Source organism: Henckelia pumila, chromosome 2 (assembly GCF_033568475.1).
Source record: "Henckelia pumila isolate YLH828 chromosome 2, ASM3356847v2, whole genome shotgun sequence".
NCBI classification, from domain to species: Eukaryota; Viridiplantae; Streptophyta; class Magnoliopsida; order Lamiales; family Gesneriaceae; genus Henckelia; species Henckelia pumila.
In genome coordinates, this window is record NC_133121.1 from 194,540,258 (window position 1) to 194,555,146 (window position 14,889).

A 14,889-nucleotide genomic window follows, 5' to 3' on the forward strand; every position below is an offset into this window, starting at 1 on the left:
ATCAAAGAACCTCTGCTGATACTCATCGATAGACATGGTTCCCTGTCGCAGACTCAGTAGCTCGCCTGCCTTCGACTGACGGAGTGCAGGAGGAAAATACCGCTTTTGGAAAGCTGTGCGGAACTCGGCCCAGGTGGCCACTCCTCTCGCCGCAACAAAAGGTGCAGAAGTAAACCTCCACCACCTACGCGCACGCCCATCCAGAAGATAGCCAAGGGTCTCCACCTTCTGCTCATCGGTGCATTGGAAAGTCTGAAAAGTCGTCTCCATGCGGTCTAACCAGTTCTCCGCATCCTTCGGAGACTCACCTCCAACTAAGGGCTTAGGACCCATAGCTAAGAATCGACGCACAGTGAAACGCTCGTCGTCATGGTGACGATGACGCCGTTCTCGACGAGGCTCCCGGTCGGCATCACCCCAACGCCCACCAACACTGCCATGAGAACTTTGGTCGTCACGATTTGACATCTACAAAAATACCTCAAGATGAGACTAAATCCCAAGAAATCTTTTGCATGCTCTGATACCATAAATGTAGTGACCCTTACCCGGATCACCTACTAAACAGAACTTAGGCATGCAATTAACTTTAATTAAAACAGATATCAGAATAAAACTGCGGAAACCAATAACATTATACAATCCCAAGTAAAGGAATCCGTAATTATTCAATAATATACAACCAAATCGAATAGCTGTATAAACCCAAACAACAGTAATAAAACCTAGACGAAGCTCCAGCTGGCCAACCACTGACTAGCCCCTCCTGGATCCACCCTCCTCGTCCAATAACAAACCTGCCCCAAGGAATAGGGTGTCCAGAAAATACAGAGTACGAGACGTGAGCATAAAACGCTCAGTGCGAGAGTATGAGTATACATGCATGCAAAGTGAACTCCCTATAGACTCGAGGTCAAGGATCAGATAACAGAGACAGACCGGGCCCTGGTATGTAGCACGCTGTGCCGTCGCTTCAGGAGGTGGCTCCCATACCGAGATAACCGTGGAAACGCCGGACCCAAATCGATGGAAGTCCATCCACTAACAGGATAGGGTACAACCCTACTAACAGACATCTCGAAGGAGATACAGCAAGATGCAAATGAATGCAACATAATATCATGGCATATAAATCATGCAGTCACATAATACATGCATACTCAGTCAGGATATCTCGAACAGTACTTTCGTACCTCAATACAGTGCAAGCTCTACCAACTCTAGGTCCACGCCTATAGTCTGCTCTACACTGCCAAATGATACTACTATCATTAAAGTGCTCTAAAAGCCTTAACTAAGCTATTGCATACTCCTAAATATTTATAGGGAGCAAAAGCTATACCTTCGTCCGTCGTTAGCCCTTTGATGTCGATTCCTCCAGAACTTGGGCACGACTCCGCTACGACTACCGAACGCCCCGCCGACCTCCGGACCAAGCCTAAGAAGACTAGAACAGCTCCAAAAGGACTAGAATAGAAAGGAGAACTCGGAATTGGCAATTGAAAGTGAAGTCTCGGCCTTCTATTTATAGACAACGATCGGAACTTCCGATCCTTGATCGGAACGTCCGAACCTCGATCGGAACATCCGATCCTGCCATCGGAGCTTCCGAAGATCCTGATCTGCCACGTGTCAAAATATCACTTGTTGACTCCGGATAGGGGTGATCGGAGCCTCCGGTCCTGATCGGAGCTTCCGATCCAGCCACACGTCATGCCTGACGTAATATCGATCGGTGCCTCCGATCGCTCATCGGAGCTTCCGATCCCGATCGGAGCTTCCGATCGTCCCTTCGGAGCTTCCGATCCGTCCAATCCCCAATTTATTTAATTAGCATTAATCCTTAATTACTCAATTAGGGTTCGGGCTACTACATCAAGAGTCAATGAGATATCATCTAATGACTCTTTACTCAGCCCATTCTTAATGAAATCAATTTTATCTTCTCTATTTGTGGAAACATATCCCAAAGATCTGCATTGTCTATTACAAGTCCATCTGGAACAATTATGACAAACATCTAACCTTTTAGCCCTTCTTTTCTTCGCATAGGTACTTTTACCTAGTCCAGACATATTTCAAACAAGTAAGAATTTTGGAACTTCACCACCTAATCGAACCTTGGCTTCAATTATAAGACGAATATCCTCCGGGATTTATTTTTGCATAAGCATTCTCAATCTTTCACATCTGCCTTCATAAATCATTCTCAGAACTTTTTTAGAAACAGATGGAAAATATTTACCAAGTTTTTTGATAGCTTCATCCATAATATATATTTATATATATATATATTCAATTATTTTGGGAAATTGAAATAAAACCGACTGAAAGTAGTCACGGAGTACCGTTATCCACCACTTAACCGGGAAGTGAACTCAATTCTGCAAAAATAAAATAAAAATATAAGTAAGAATTAAGTTGGATCATATAAAGGCATAAACTCTTCATTAAGAACATCATTTTCTATAAACGGTTTAAGTCTTTGCCCATTAACTTTAAATACATTATTATTTTTAGGATTTTCAACATCAACAGCACCATGAGAATAGACAAATTTAACAATAAATGGTCCAGACCATCGCGATCTAAGTTTTCCTGGAAACAAATGCAAGCGAGAATTATAAAGTAAAACTTTTTGTCCGATTTCAAAAGATTTTCTCATAATATTTTTATCATGAAATGCTTTTGTTTTATCTTTATAAATCTTTGCATTTTCATATGCATCATTTCTTAATTCTTCTAGTTCATTTAATTGAAATTTTCTTAATTTAGATGCATCATCTAAATTAGTATTAAACGCTTTAATTGCCCAATAAGCTTTATGTTCAATTTCAACAGGTAAATGACAATGCTTTCCAAAAACTAATCTATATGGTGACATCCCCAATGATGTTTTAAATGCAGTTCTATATGCCCATAATGCATCACTTAATCTTAAAGACATTGTCTTTTCGATTTGGATTGACTGTTTTTTCCAAAATTTGTTTTATTTCTTTATTTGCAAGTTCAACCTGACCATTCGTTTGAGGGTGATATGGAGTAGAAACTTTATGTGTAATACCATATTTTCTTAACAATGAAAAAAATGATTTATTTATAAAATGACTTCCCCCATCACTGATTATAGCTCTAGGTATTCCAAATCGACTAAAAATATTTTCTTTCAAAAATTTTATCACAACTTTATGATCATTAGTTCTACATGCAATTGCTTCAATCCATTTTGAAACATAATCGACAGCCACTAAAATATAAGTGAATCCAAAAGATAATGGAAATGGACCCATAAAATCTATTCTCCAACTGTCAAATATTTCAATAATCATGATTGGATTTAAAGGCATCATGTTTCGTTTTGAAATTGAACCCATTTTCTGACAATTTTCACAAGATTTGCAAAATGAATGTGTATCTTTGAATAAAGAAGGCCAATAAAATCCACATTGAAAGATTTTTGCAGCAGTTTTCTTTGAAAAAAAATGACCTCCACATGCCTCAGAATGACAAAATTTAATGACACTACTTACCTCATTGTCGGGTATGCATCGTCGAAAAATTTGATCAGGACAATACTTAAACAAATAAGGATCATCCCAATAAAATTTTTTGACCTCTTTCAAGAATTTATTTTTATCTTGTGAACTCCAATGAGAAGGCATTTTATTTGTCACAAGAAAATTTACAATATTAGCAAACCAAGGCATAGTAGTAGCATAAAATAGTTGATCATCCGGAAAATTTTCATTTATTGGTATTTCATTTTGAGATGATTCAGAAATTATTCTTGATAAATGATCGGCTACTACATTTTCTTTTCCTTTTTTATCTTTTATTACAAGATCAAATTCTTGTAACAACAAAATCCATCTTATTAATCTCGGCTTAGCATCTTGTTTATTTGATAAATATTTTATGGCAGAATGATCAGTGTAAACAATAGTAGTAGAACCAATTAAATAGGATCGAAATTTATCTAATGCAAACACTACTGAAAGTAATTCTTTTTCAGTTGTTGAATAATTGATTTGACACTATTTAAGGTTCTACTTGCATAATAGATCACATAAGGTTTACCTTATTTTCTTTGTCATAACACGGCTCCTACAGCATAATCACTTGCATCACACATTAATTCAAATGGTAAAGACCAATCAGGAGGTTGTAAAATATGTGATGTAGTTAAAAGATTAATTATCTTTTTAAAAGCAGTTTCACATTCTTGAGTCCATTCAAATTGTGCATCTTTTGTTAAAAGATTTGAAATTGGTTTCGATATTATGCTAAAATTTTTTATAAATCTTCTATAAAATCCCACATGACCCAAAAATGATCGAATTTCTTTGATCGTGTTTGGTGATGGTAAATTAGCAATAACATCAACCTTAGCTTTATCAACTTCAATTCCTTTTTCAGATATGACATGCCCTAACACAATTCCGGATTTAACCATGTAGTGACATTTTTCCCAATTTAAAACAAGATTTTTTTCTTCACATCTTTTTAAAACTTCTTCCAAATTTTTAAGACAGTTTTCAAATGAGTTTCCAAAAACAGTTATATCATCCATAAAAACTTCCATAAATTCTTCAATCATGTCACTAAAAATACTTAGCATGCATCTTTGAAAAGTAGCCGGGGCATTACATAAACCAAATGACATTCTTTTAAAAGCAAAAGTTCCGAACGGACAAGTGAAAGTAGTTTTTTCTTGATCTTCTAATGATATTGGTATTTGATAATACCCCGAATACCCATCAAGAAAACAATAATAAGGATTACCTGCCACTTTCTCTAAAATTTTATCTAAAAATGGTAACGGAAAGTGATCTTTTCTAGTTGCATTATTTAATTTTCTATAATCAATGCACATACGCCAACTAGATGGAATCCTAGTTTGTAATAATTCTCCCTTTTCATTTTTTATAACAGTGATGCCTGATTTTTTTGGTACTACTTGTGTTGGACTTACCCATTTACTATCCGAGATTGGATAAATAATTCCGGCATCTAATAGTTTTAAAACTTCATTTTTAACAACTTCTTTCATGTGTGGATTTAATCTTATTTGTGGTTGTTGATATGTTTTAGCATTTTCTTTCAAGTGAATTTTATGTGTGCAGATTAAAGGATTTATACCTTTTATATCTTGCAAAGTCCATCCAATTGCATTTTTGTGTTTTTTAAGTAGTGTTATTAAATCTTCTTCTTGTTTTGGTAAGAGGGTAGAAGATATTACAATAGGATATGTTTGATTTTCACCAAGAAAAGCATATTTTAGTTCTATTGGCAAGGGTTTTAATTCAAGTTTTGGATGATCATTTTCTTTTACTTCTTCAAGTTCATTAATTTCTTCAAATAACTTTGATTTAAAAACATTTTTTGAATCAAAATTTTCCACTAAACAAACTTCAGATTGTTGATTTAAGTTTTCTTGGTGTATATTTTCTTCCACAATTGTTTCTATTGCATTATCATCTTCATCTTCATTAATACTTGGTTGTTTACATAAATTGAACACATTAAGTTCTAAAGTCATATTTCCAAAAGACAATTTCATTATTCCATTTCGACAATTAATTAAAGTATTTGAAGTTGCTAGAAATGGACGTCCCAATATTACTGGAATTTCGTTATGTACTTCTATTGGTTGTGTATCCAAGACAATAAAATCCACAGGATATATGAATTTATCGACTTGAACTAACACATCTTCTACGATACCTCTAGGTATTTTGATTGACCTATCGGCTAGTAAAAGAGTGACAGATGTAGGTTTTAAATCTCCCAACTTAAGCTTTTCATAAACTAAATAAGGAATTAAATTCACACTTGCTCCCAAATCTAACAAAGCTTTTTTAATTTTATTTTTTCCAATAATACATAAAATTGTTGGACAACCGGGATCTTTATATTTCAAGGTAGAATTATTTTGAATAATAGAGCTTACTTGCTCCGTTAAGAATGCTTTCTTCTTTACATGCAATTGTCTTTTCACATTACATAAATCTTTTAAAAACTTTGCATAAGAAGGCACTTGTTTAATAGCATCTAATAATGGAATATTTATTTTTACTTGTTTAAAAACTTCATAAATATCAGAATCATTTTTTTGTTTTTTATTATTAACTAATGCATGAGGGAAAGGAACATGTTTATTTGACTCACATATTATTTCAGATAATTTATCATCAACTTTCTTAATCTTAGGACTCAAAGTATCATCTTTCTCGAAAGTATCAAGATTTTCATCCTTACTCTTTGAGTTTGACTGATCTTTGTTTTCATCACTATATGGATCATTAACTATTTTACCACTTCTAAGAGTAATAACAAATTTTACTTGATCAAATTTTTCTTGATTTTGATTTTTAGGATTAGGTTGTGGTTGAGATGGAAATTTTCCTTTTTCATGAATATTAAGTGCAGATGCAAATTTTGCAAGAGTTTCTTTCAAATCATTCATAGATTGAATGTTTTGAATATTGATAGACTCTTGCTTTTGAATGTATGCATGAATTTCATCTTCAAAATGTTTTCTTGGAGGTGGGATATAAGGAGCATAACCTTGATGACTTTGGTTATTGTGAAAAGGTTTTTGTGAAGGTTGTGCATTATTATCGTTCCTCCAACTAAAATTAGGATGATTTCTCCAACCAGGATTATATGTTTGTGAAAAAGGATCTAATGTTGGTTTTTTAAAATTGTTAACATAATTGGCTTGTTCATGGAGACATTCTTTAAATGAAGGCAAAGTAGGACAATTTTTTGTAAGGTGATCATGTGTGTCACATATATGACAAACAATTTCTTGAACACTTTTTAATTGATCACTCTTTTTTATTTCTAATGACTCGATTTTTCTTGCTAAAGATGCAAGTTTAGCTTGAACATCTACATCATCTTTAAGATGATAAATACCACCCCCATTTGTTGAATTATTGGTTTTACTTGGTGGTTCAATTGAGCCTATATTATCCCAATTTTGAGCATTTTCTGCTAATGACTCCAAATATTCTATAGCTTCATTTGGGTTTTTATCTTCAAAAGTTCCATTACACATGAATTCTATTATTTGCCTATCTTTAGGTATTAAACCTTCATAAAAGTGAGAAACTATCCTCCATATTTCAAAACCATGATGTGGGCATGTATTAAGTAACTCTTTATATCTATCCCAACATTGATAAAATGTTTCCCCTTGTTTTTGAGAAAAAGTTGTAATTTGTCTTTTAAAAGAGTTTGTTCTATGGGAAGGAAAAAAACTTTTTAAGAAATTGTTGTTGCATTTCATCCCATGATCTTATTGAACTTGATCTCAAATTTTGCAACCATGTTTTAGCTTTATCTTTTAAGGAAAAAGGGAAAAGCTTTAATCGAACAGTATCCATGCTACAATTTTGATCATTATAAGTGTTGCAAACCTCCTCAAATTCTCTTAAATGCAAATATGGATTTTCAGAATCTAAGACATGAAAATTTGGTAAAAGTTGAATGACTTGTGGCTTAAAATTGAAATTAGATGCATCAGGAGGAAAAACTAAACAAGATGGTGTACTAGTTCTTATTGGATTCATATGGTGCCTAAGTGTTCTTGGTTGTTCATGTTCTTGATGATGATGATGATGATTATTATTATTATTATTATTATTATTATTATTATTATTATTATTATTATTATTATCTTGATTATTAGAATTATTGTCCATGTTTAAAATATTTTCAGTTACTCAAACAAGTCTACCACTTTGTTTACGACTCCAAACAATCATATAATTAAAAACAACATACTATTTACATAATAACAAAATTAAACTTAATTTATACCTCCCCGGCAACGGCGCCAAAAATTTGCTAAAACTTAAATTGTAATTCACCCAAGTGTAGGTTGTCTGCAAGTAATGTACTCGTGAGTACGAGATCGATCCACGGAGAGGATGTTGTAAGTTTAATTTTAGCAATAATATATTATAGATGAAAATATTATTATAAAACTTCAAATACACAAATTATAAAATTGTCAAGGCTTCAAAGGTTCATTGTTGGTTTATTTAAGATTGCTTAATAAAAATAAATAAAAGAAACTAAAATAAGAATAAACATAAAAGAATAATGAAATATTTAAACAAGTATATCATATAATATAGTTCCCACTATATTAATATCAGATTAACCGATATTTAATACATGGTACCCATAATATATATAGATGAATAAATATAAACATAAAAAGAACAATTAAATATTTAAACAAGTATATCATATAATATAGTTCCCACTATATTAATATCAGCCGATATTTAATACATGGTACCCATAATATATATATAAATGCATAAATATAAATTGACATAAAAGTAAATGTTAGATCAAATCACAATATTTCATTTAGAACAATCGGCAGAGCCACGCTATCGTCTAAATAAAATATATGACTTTATGTTATATGCGAGAAAGTAAATGTTAGTTGCGGAAAAGTAAATGTTAGTTGCGATAAAGTAAAAGTTAGATGCGAGAAAGTAAATGTTAGTTCAAATCACAATATATTATTTAGAACAACCGACAGTGTCACGCTATCGTCTAAATAATATATATGACTTTATTATAAATAGATACTTATATTTATAGTATATAATTATTGTAGTATTTATTGTATCATATTTGACAACAAATCAAGGTAACCACATTCAAGGTACCAAGCATTTGATGTAAATAGATAACAACAAATCATCCAAAATTATACCTACAAATAAAGATCAATTAGTAACAATAAAAATAGAAAAGAAAAGAATATATAAAATATAAAAAATCTTACTTGACCAACAATGAAACCTTTTCACCTTGACATAAAAAGATTTAGCTTTCCATGAACATGAAACTCAAGAATAAAGATAAAAGAAATTTCATACTTGAACTTGAGAAACTTGCACACTCAAACTTTTATTTTTACACACACAATATTTATTTTACAAATGAGGAATTCTCTACACTCTTTCACACTATAAATTTTATACAACACATCTATTTATAGGCCAAATGAGAGCAAGGGTCCAAAACTCATTAAATATGGAATAGTAAAGTTGGTGAGTGCTTGTATCCTTGAATGTCAATACATTGACCCAACTTTAATTGGCATGTTTGATGCCATAGACCACCGATTCAGCCTCTTCATTCAACATAGAACACGTAGGATATTTTGTGTAGATGTGTTTGGACATATAATTCACCTCTTTTGGGTAAAAGGTGAAATAGTTATGATATTTTTACTACAAGCTGGTCATAGTAAAAGTAAATCTGTCTCCATTTTGATGATTGATTAGTTTGATCATCTTAATGAAGTTTTTGGAATTTCTTGTCTTCTACAAAGTTGAAGATGCCTCTTTTGTGATTCTACAGGTTTTGAGATTACTCCATTATGACCTCTGTAGCTTGAGTAATTTTATTTTTACCAAACCTGCGCAAACCGTAAAATACAACATTTTAGTAAAACATTTAAATATAAACACATAACACTAAAATAATACAACTTCATAATTTTAATTAAACTTAAATTTTAAAACACACTTTTTAACATATAAATAATTAAAAATTTTAAGTTCCATCACTACGCATACAATGGTCATCTCGATTGGACTCCAACGGATCCATAATACTGCGATTGTCCGTTGGTTGAGGCCTCCGCCCACGTTGTTCAAGCTCAATGTTGATGGGAGCTCGAGAGGGAACCCGAGTGAGTATTCTATGGGTGGGGTTGTTCGGGATTCTTCTGGGAGGACTTTGGCATTTTTCAGTGATTTCATCGGTGTGGGGTCCAATGTCCATGCAGAATTTTGGGCGGTTTGGAGGGGTATCCTTCTCTGTTCTAACCTTAGCCATTTTCCCCTTTGGATTGAGACCGACTCCCAGATAGCCATTCAGATTCTTCGATCTCGGAGGTATCATTGGTGTAACCCCCCAAATTTATCTTAATTAAGTTTATTTGAGATAATTGGAAATTATAGAATTCAAGAGCCGATTTAATTTTGTTTAGGGTCTATTTTGCAATTTTAGGAATTTTTAGGGACTCAAATGCAAATTTGGACTTTATTAGATATTTCAGATCCTTTGACTTGTCTTCTTCACTCCTCCATCACCTCCAACACGCCTCTCCTCAATTGAAGACTTCCAAATGCCATCTTCAAGCTTTCTTCTTTGGTTTCCAGTCGATCCGTCTGGTAGAATTTAAAGGGAAAATTGCAAATTTAGTCCTGTATGTTTGTCACTTTGCGATTTTGGTCCTTTATGTTTTCACATTTCAGTTTTAGTCCTGTATGTTTCGATTTTTGGCAATTTCGGTCCTTTTTCTTCGAAAATGCTGACGTGGCACTGTACACGTCAGCTCCACATCAGCATTGAATTTGTGCCACGTCAGCGCCACATCGGAAAAAGGACTAAAATTGCCAAAAAAATAAAGATAGCGGACTAAAACTGCAATCTGAAAATATAAAGGACCAAAATCGCAAAGTGACAAACATACAGGACCAAAAAAGCAATTTTCCCGAATTTAAATCCAAAGTTAGTTTAGCGATCCCGGCAGCGAGAGCTTCATTATATAGTAAGTTTTTCTCCGATCAGTTATATTTCTTTTTTCGGATGTTGTTAGAATCTATTGAGTTTCAGATATGATGTTCTTGAACTAGTTCTTATAGTTTATTCTCAGTCGGATCGAAAAAAGAGCGTCGTTCGAAATTGTTATGATTTTAGTAGCATATTTCAAAAATGGGGATTTTGAGATGTGTTGGTTTTGAATCGATATTGTTGTTTTGGTATTGGTTTGAGTTGATTGCGATGTTTTACTGTTGTCTGTGTTTCCGGTTTGATCAGAATATAGCTGTTATGCCGCCGGTTTGAGTTTTTGGATTTTGATTCGTTTGAATTGTTGAACCATTGGCGGTTGGGTTTGATTGTTGTTATTGATCTTTTTTTGCCTCCGTACAGATTGGTTTGAAGTTTGTTGAGCCATATTTAGCATAAGTCGATCGTCGAAGAGTTAGACGAAGAGTCGTAAAGAGATTTACCTTGAGCATTTGTTTTAGTGGTTGTATAGATTTTGATATAACCTCTTTTTGTAGCATATCCAGAGTTGGAGCTTTTGAATCGAAAGGTATAAGCAGACATTGGTTAAGCGGGATAGAACACTCAAGATAGATGGTTCTTGAGTTTCCCTTAAATCACATACTTTCATCAATACTTGTTATAGAGTGGGGAGCTTGTATTTTGTGATTGAACTTTTGTTATTAATTGAATTATGTTTAATTCTTTGTGTTTTCTATATGCATTCATCTTGAGCCTAAATCATTGATTTCAGCGGGTTGTACGGCCCTTTTTGTTAGAAGATTTGGGGGCTATAATCGAGTGGCCTGGGTTGTAGAAGTTCACCTAGTGTCAGCATACTCCTTGTAGTCGCACCAAAGTTTAGAGGATGGAGATACGTGACACCACCTTGATCGGGAGAGTCGGTGAGTTGTTACGTGATCTCATCCTCGGGATCCCAAAAGAAAGCAGAAATTCCTTGATTATCAGAGTTGATATCCCGATTTTAAAGACATTCATTTCATTCGTATTAACATTGAATATGTTGTCTTTATATCATGTGATTGATATATTACTTGTTATTGCATGTTATGTTGCTTTTATTGAGATATATCATTCTCACCGGAGTTATCCGGTTGTTTCTTTGTTTTGTATGTGTACTTGGAAACAGGTGGGCAGGATCGAGTAAGAGGAGACTTGGTTAGCATCAAGATCAAGGAATATAAGTGGGACTCGATTTAGAAGTCGAACACCATGTCAATCTAGTTTATATCTTGAAGCAAGTTTAGAACTCAAACTTGTTTGATGTTATATTCGAATATTTAGGATTGAATGTTTTCGTTGCATATATTTTATACCTCGTTATGTAGTGAATGGATTCGAGTAGGAATTTGGTTGTAGAGCAAAAGCTGGTTTTTGACTTCAGAATTGGTCTCGCAGCGGCGGTATGAGCTCGCTCGAGCGAGCGTTTTTATGATTGCGATACAGAGTTTGGTGTCTTACCATTCGAGCGAGCAATCTGTTGAGAGGCGGGCAGAGTTTTGCTCGCTCGAGCGGGCGTCCTATACCGCTCGAGAGAGGCTCTGTGCAAAAGAAATTTTTTTTTTCCTTTGTGTCTTTTAGCCTTGGATCTTGTATGCTTAATTATTGTTTAATTCGAGATTAGATGTTTAGAATCGAGGTCTCACATTAAGTGGTATCAGAGCGATAAGTTCTTTGTTGAACTAGAAGTGAGAGGGGTATATCGAGTCCGCCTGTGTTGGCTTCTCGCATGTTATTGAGTTATTTATTTGATTGTTTGAATTCCATGCGAGCATGCTTTATTTGAAGAATTATTTGAATTACATGATTATGTGATTTAATTTATAAAGCATGGACTACTTGAGATATAACTGTTTTGTTTATCGACTTGTATCCGAATTCCTAAGAAGTTGAAGGGCACCGAATTTTATAGATTGAGATATCTTGTGTCCTAACCCTTTGATTATCAGATGGGTCCTCGTCGAGTAATTAACAAAAACCCACCGCCAGTTACTCCTCCGAACGAACAAGCTAGTACCAAAACTGATCAGATGGACCCCACAGCGACTCCTATGGAAACCTTACTGAAGAGGTTTAAGTCGTTTAACCCACCAATATTGAAGGGTTATGAGAATGCTATTAACTGTGAAAGTTGGCTGGAAGACATATATCAGTTTTTCGATTCTCTCGACTATTCAGATGATCGCCGAATCAGGTTATTAATTCATAAGCTGCAGGGTGTGGCTAAGAGCTGGTGGATTTCGATAAAAAAGGCCCTTGAGAATCGAGGTACAATTGTCTCATGGAGTTTGTTTAAGACAGAATTCTATAAGCGTTTCTTTCCAGTGTCTTATAGAAAGGACAAGGGTGCCGAGTTTGCCACTCTGAGGCAAGGGAACATGAACATTGAAGAGTATGTGTCTAAGTTTGATAGCTTGCTGAAGTTTGCACCGCACTTTTCCGATAACGAAAAAGCAAAAGCCGACCAGTTCATTAATGGTTTGAATTCTGATATCTTCACGTTGGTAAACACTACTAGGCCTGATAATTTTGCAGATGCCATGAATCATGAAAAGGGAGCTGAAGCAGGTTTGATGAGACAGAGAAGAGCTTAGCATGTGCCTCAGCAGCCGAGACAAGTCTCATAACCAACCGTCTCAGTATCAGAACCAACCATCTCAGTATCAGAACTGAAAGAGTGGGTGCCCAGTGAGCCAACTTGTGGCTAAGGGCTTTGATGACTCTTTGTATAAACAATCTTTTGTTTAATATAATTTACACTTTTATTAATGGCAATGACTTTATCTTTCTTCATATTCTTATATTGTGATATACTATTGTTGTTTTGATAAAGACCTTGAATATACTATAGTGTATGTAAGATGTGGTAGAACATGGAGATGTCTATCATGAAACACATCTTATATTCACTGTATATTCTAAACTGTTCCTAGTGAGCCGTCCGATAATAAGGATAAGGATCGCTCGAGTTTGAGACTAGCATTTGCGATGCAGAGTACCACGTTTCATTGGTAAGGAACATAGAGATGTTCGAAGCATGCAAATGGATATTCATATGATGAATGATCGAACTACCCTATCCGGACTTTCCAAGTGGTTATAACTTATCGAGTGGATAAAGTCCGCGGTTTTGGTTGTACACCATTAGTCCTTACTACTTGAAACATCATTGAGACTCTATATGCTAGTACTGTGCTTTGACTCGTTTACCGACTCTATTGGGGTCATCAGGTGTCGGGATTGGGTACAGTTACAACACATATAGGAGTCGATGCTTTGTTGTCAAGGATTCACCACATACTTGCGAGTGTGGATATCCTATGCGATCTGAGGAGATATTAGTGTGACGAATCTCTGGCCAGAGTACATGATGTGTTTTAAGAAATGGTTTCTTAGTAACACATGCGATGTCACTATTTGATCTTCAAGATGTATTGCATAGTTATCGAATCTCGAACGACTCTCGATATACCAATGGTTGTTGATTCGATCGGGATATATGGATGAAGGGACCGTACTGTACGCTAACCAAAATCTATTGGTTCTTGCAGGCACTATCAGTGATACCTAGGGAATCATGGGGCGATGTTTCTAGGCGCTCATACCATGATTCGATGGGCAAGTCGGAAATTGTTGTTCCGAGTCACAAGGAGTTGTGAGCCCACGGCTAGCTGTATCCCTGAACCATTGAGGGTCACACAGAGTAATGGATTTTTAATCCCCGTTGAGATAGTTAAATTTAAAGAGTTAAATTTAATGAACGAAGAAGTTGGACTTCTTAATTATGAGTAGAGGAGTAAGATTTTCTAAAATGACATAGGGATGGGCATTTTTGGAAATCACTGAATTCGGATTCAGAAAAATTTATCTTGACTTTAAAAGGTGCAGAAATGGTTTCTGTGCACATTGGTGAAATCGGTTTATCAATCGGAGTCACGATGAATTTTATATTAATTTCTGAACATGCGGGCTTTGCTTGTCGGGCTTGAACTTATGACTAATGGGCCCTAAGCTGTTAGTGGCCTACATTATAAATAAGTTATTGCAGTACAGAAATTACATACAACAGGTCACAAAATTTTCGAAAAAAACCCTATTTTTCTCTCAGTAGTGGCCGCGCCCCCTTCTCCCCTCTGCTCGGAAAATCCAGTCTGTGAATTTTGAATTGCAGTCTGGTTTAACGGATCAAATTCGTTAATCTCTTCGTAGAAACTTCTGATAGATTTTCTAGTGCAATCTATCAGAGGGATTAAATATCCATTCGTGGACTTGATT

The 14,889-nt window shown here is 34.7% G+C and overlaps 1 non-coding gene across 1 annotated transcript; it reads left to right on the plus strand.

Annotated features, from left to right (window-relative positions):
- The first annotated feature begins 7,133 nt into the window (after window positions 1–7,133).
- Window positions 7,134–7,244, plus strand: LOC140885810 (small nucleolar RNA R71). Its single transcript, XR_012151226.1, has one exon. It is a non-coding gene; the product is annotated as a small nucleolar RNA R71 (small nucleolar RNA).
- The last annotated feature ends 7,645 nt before the right edge of the window (window positions 7,245–14,889 follow it).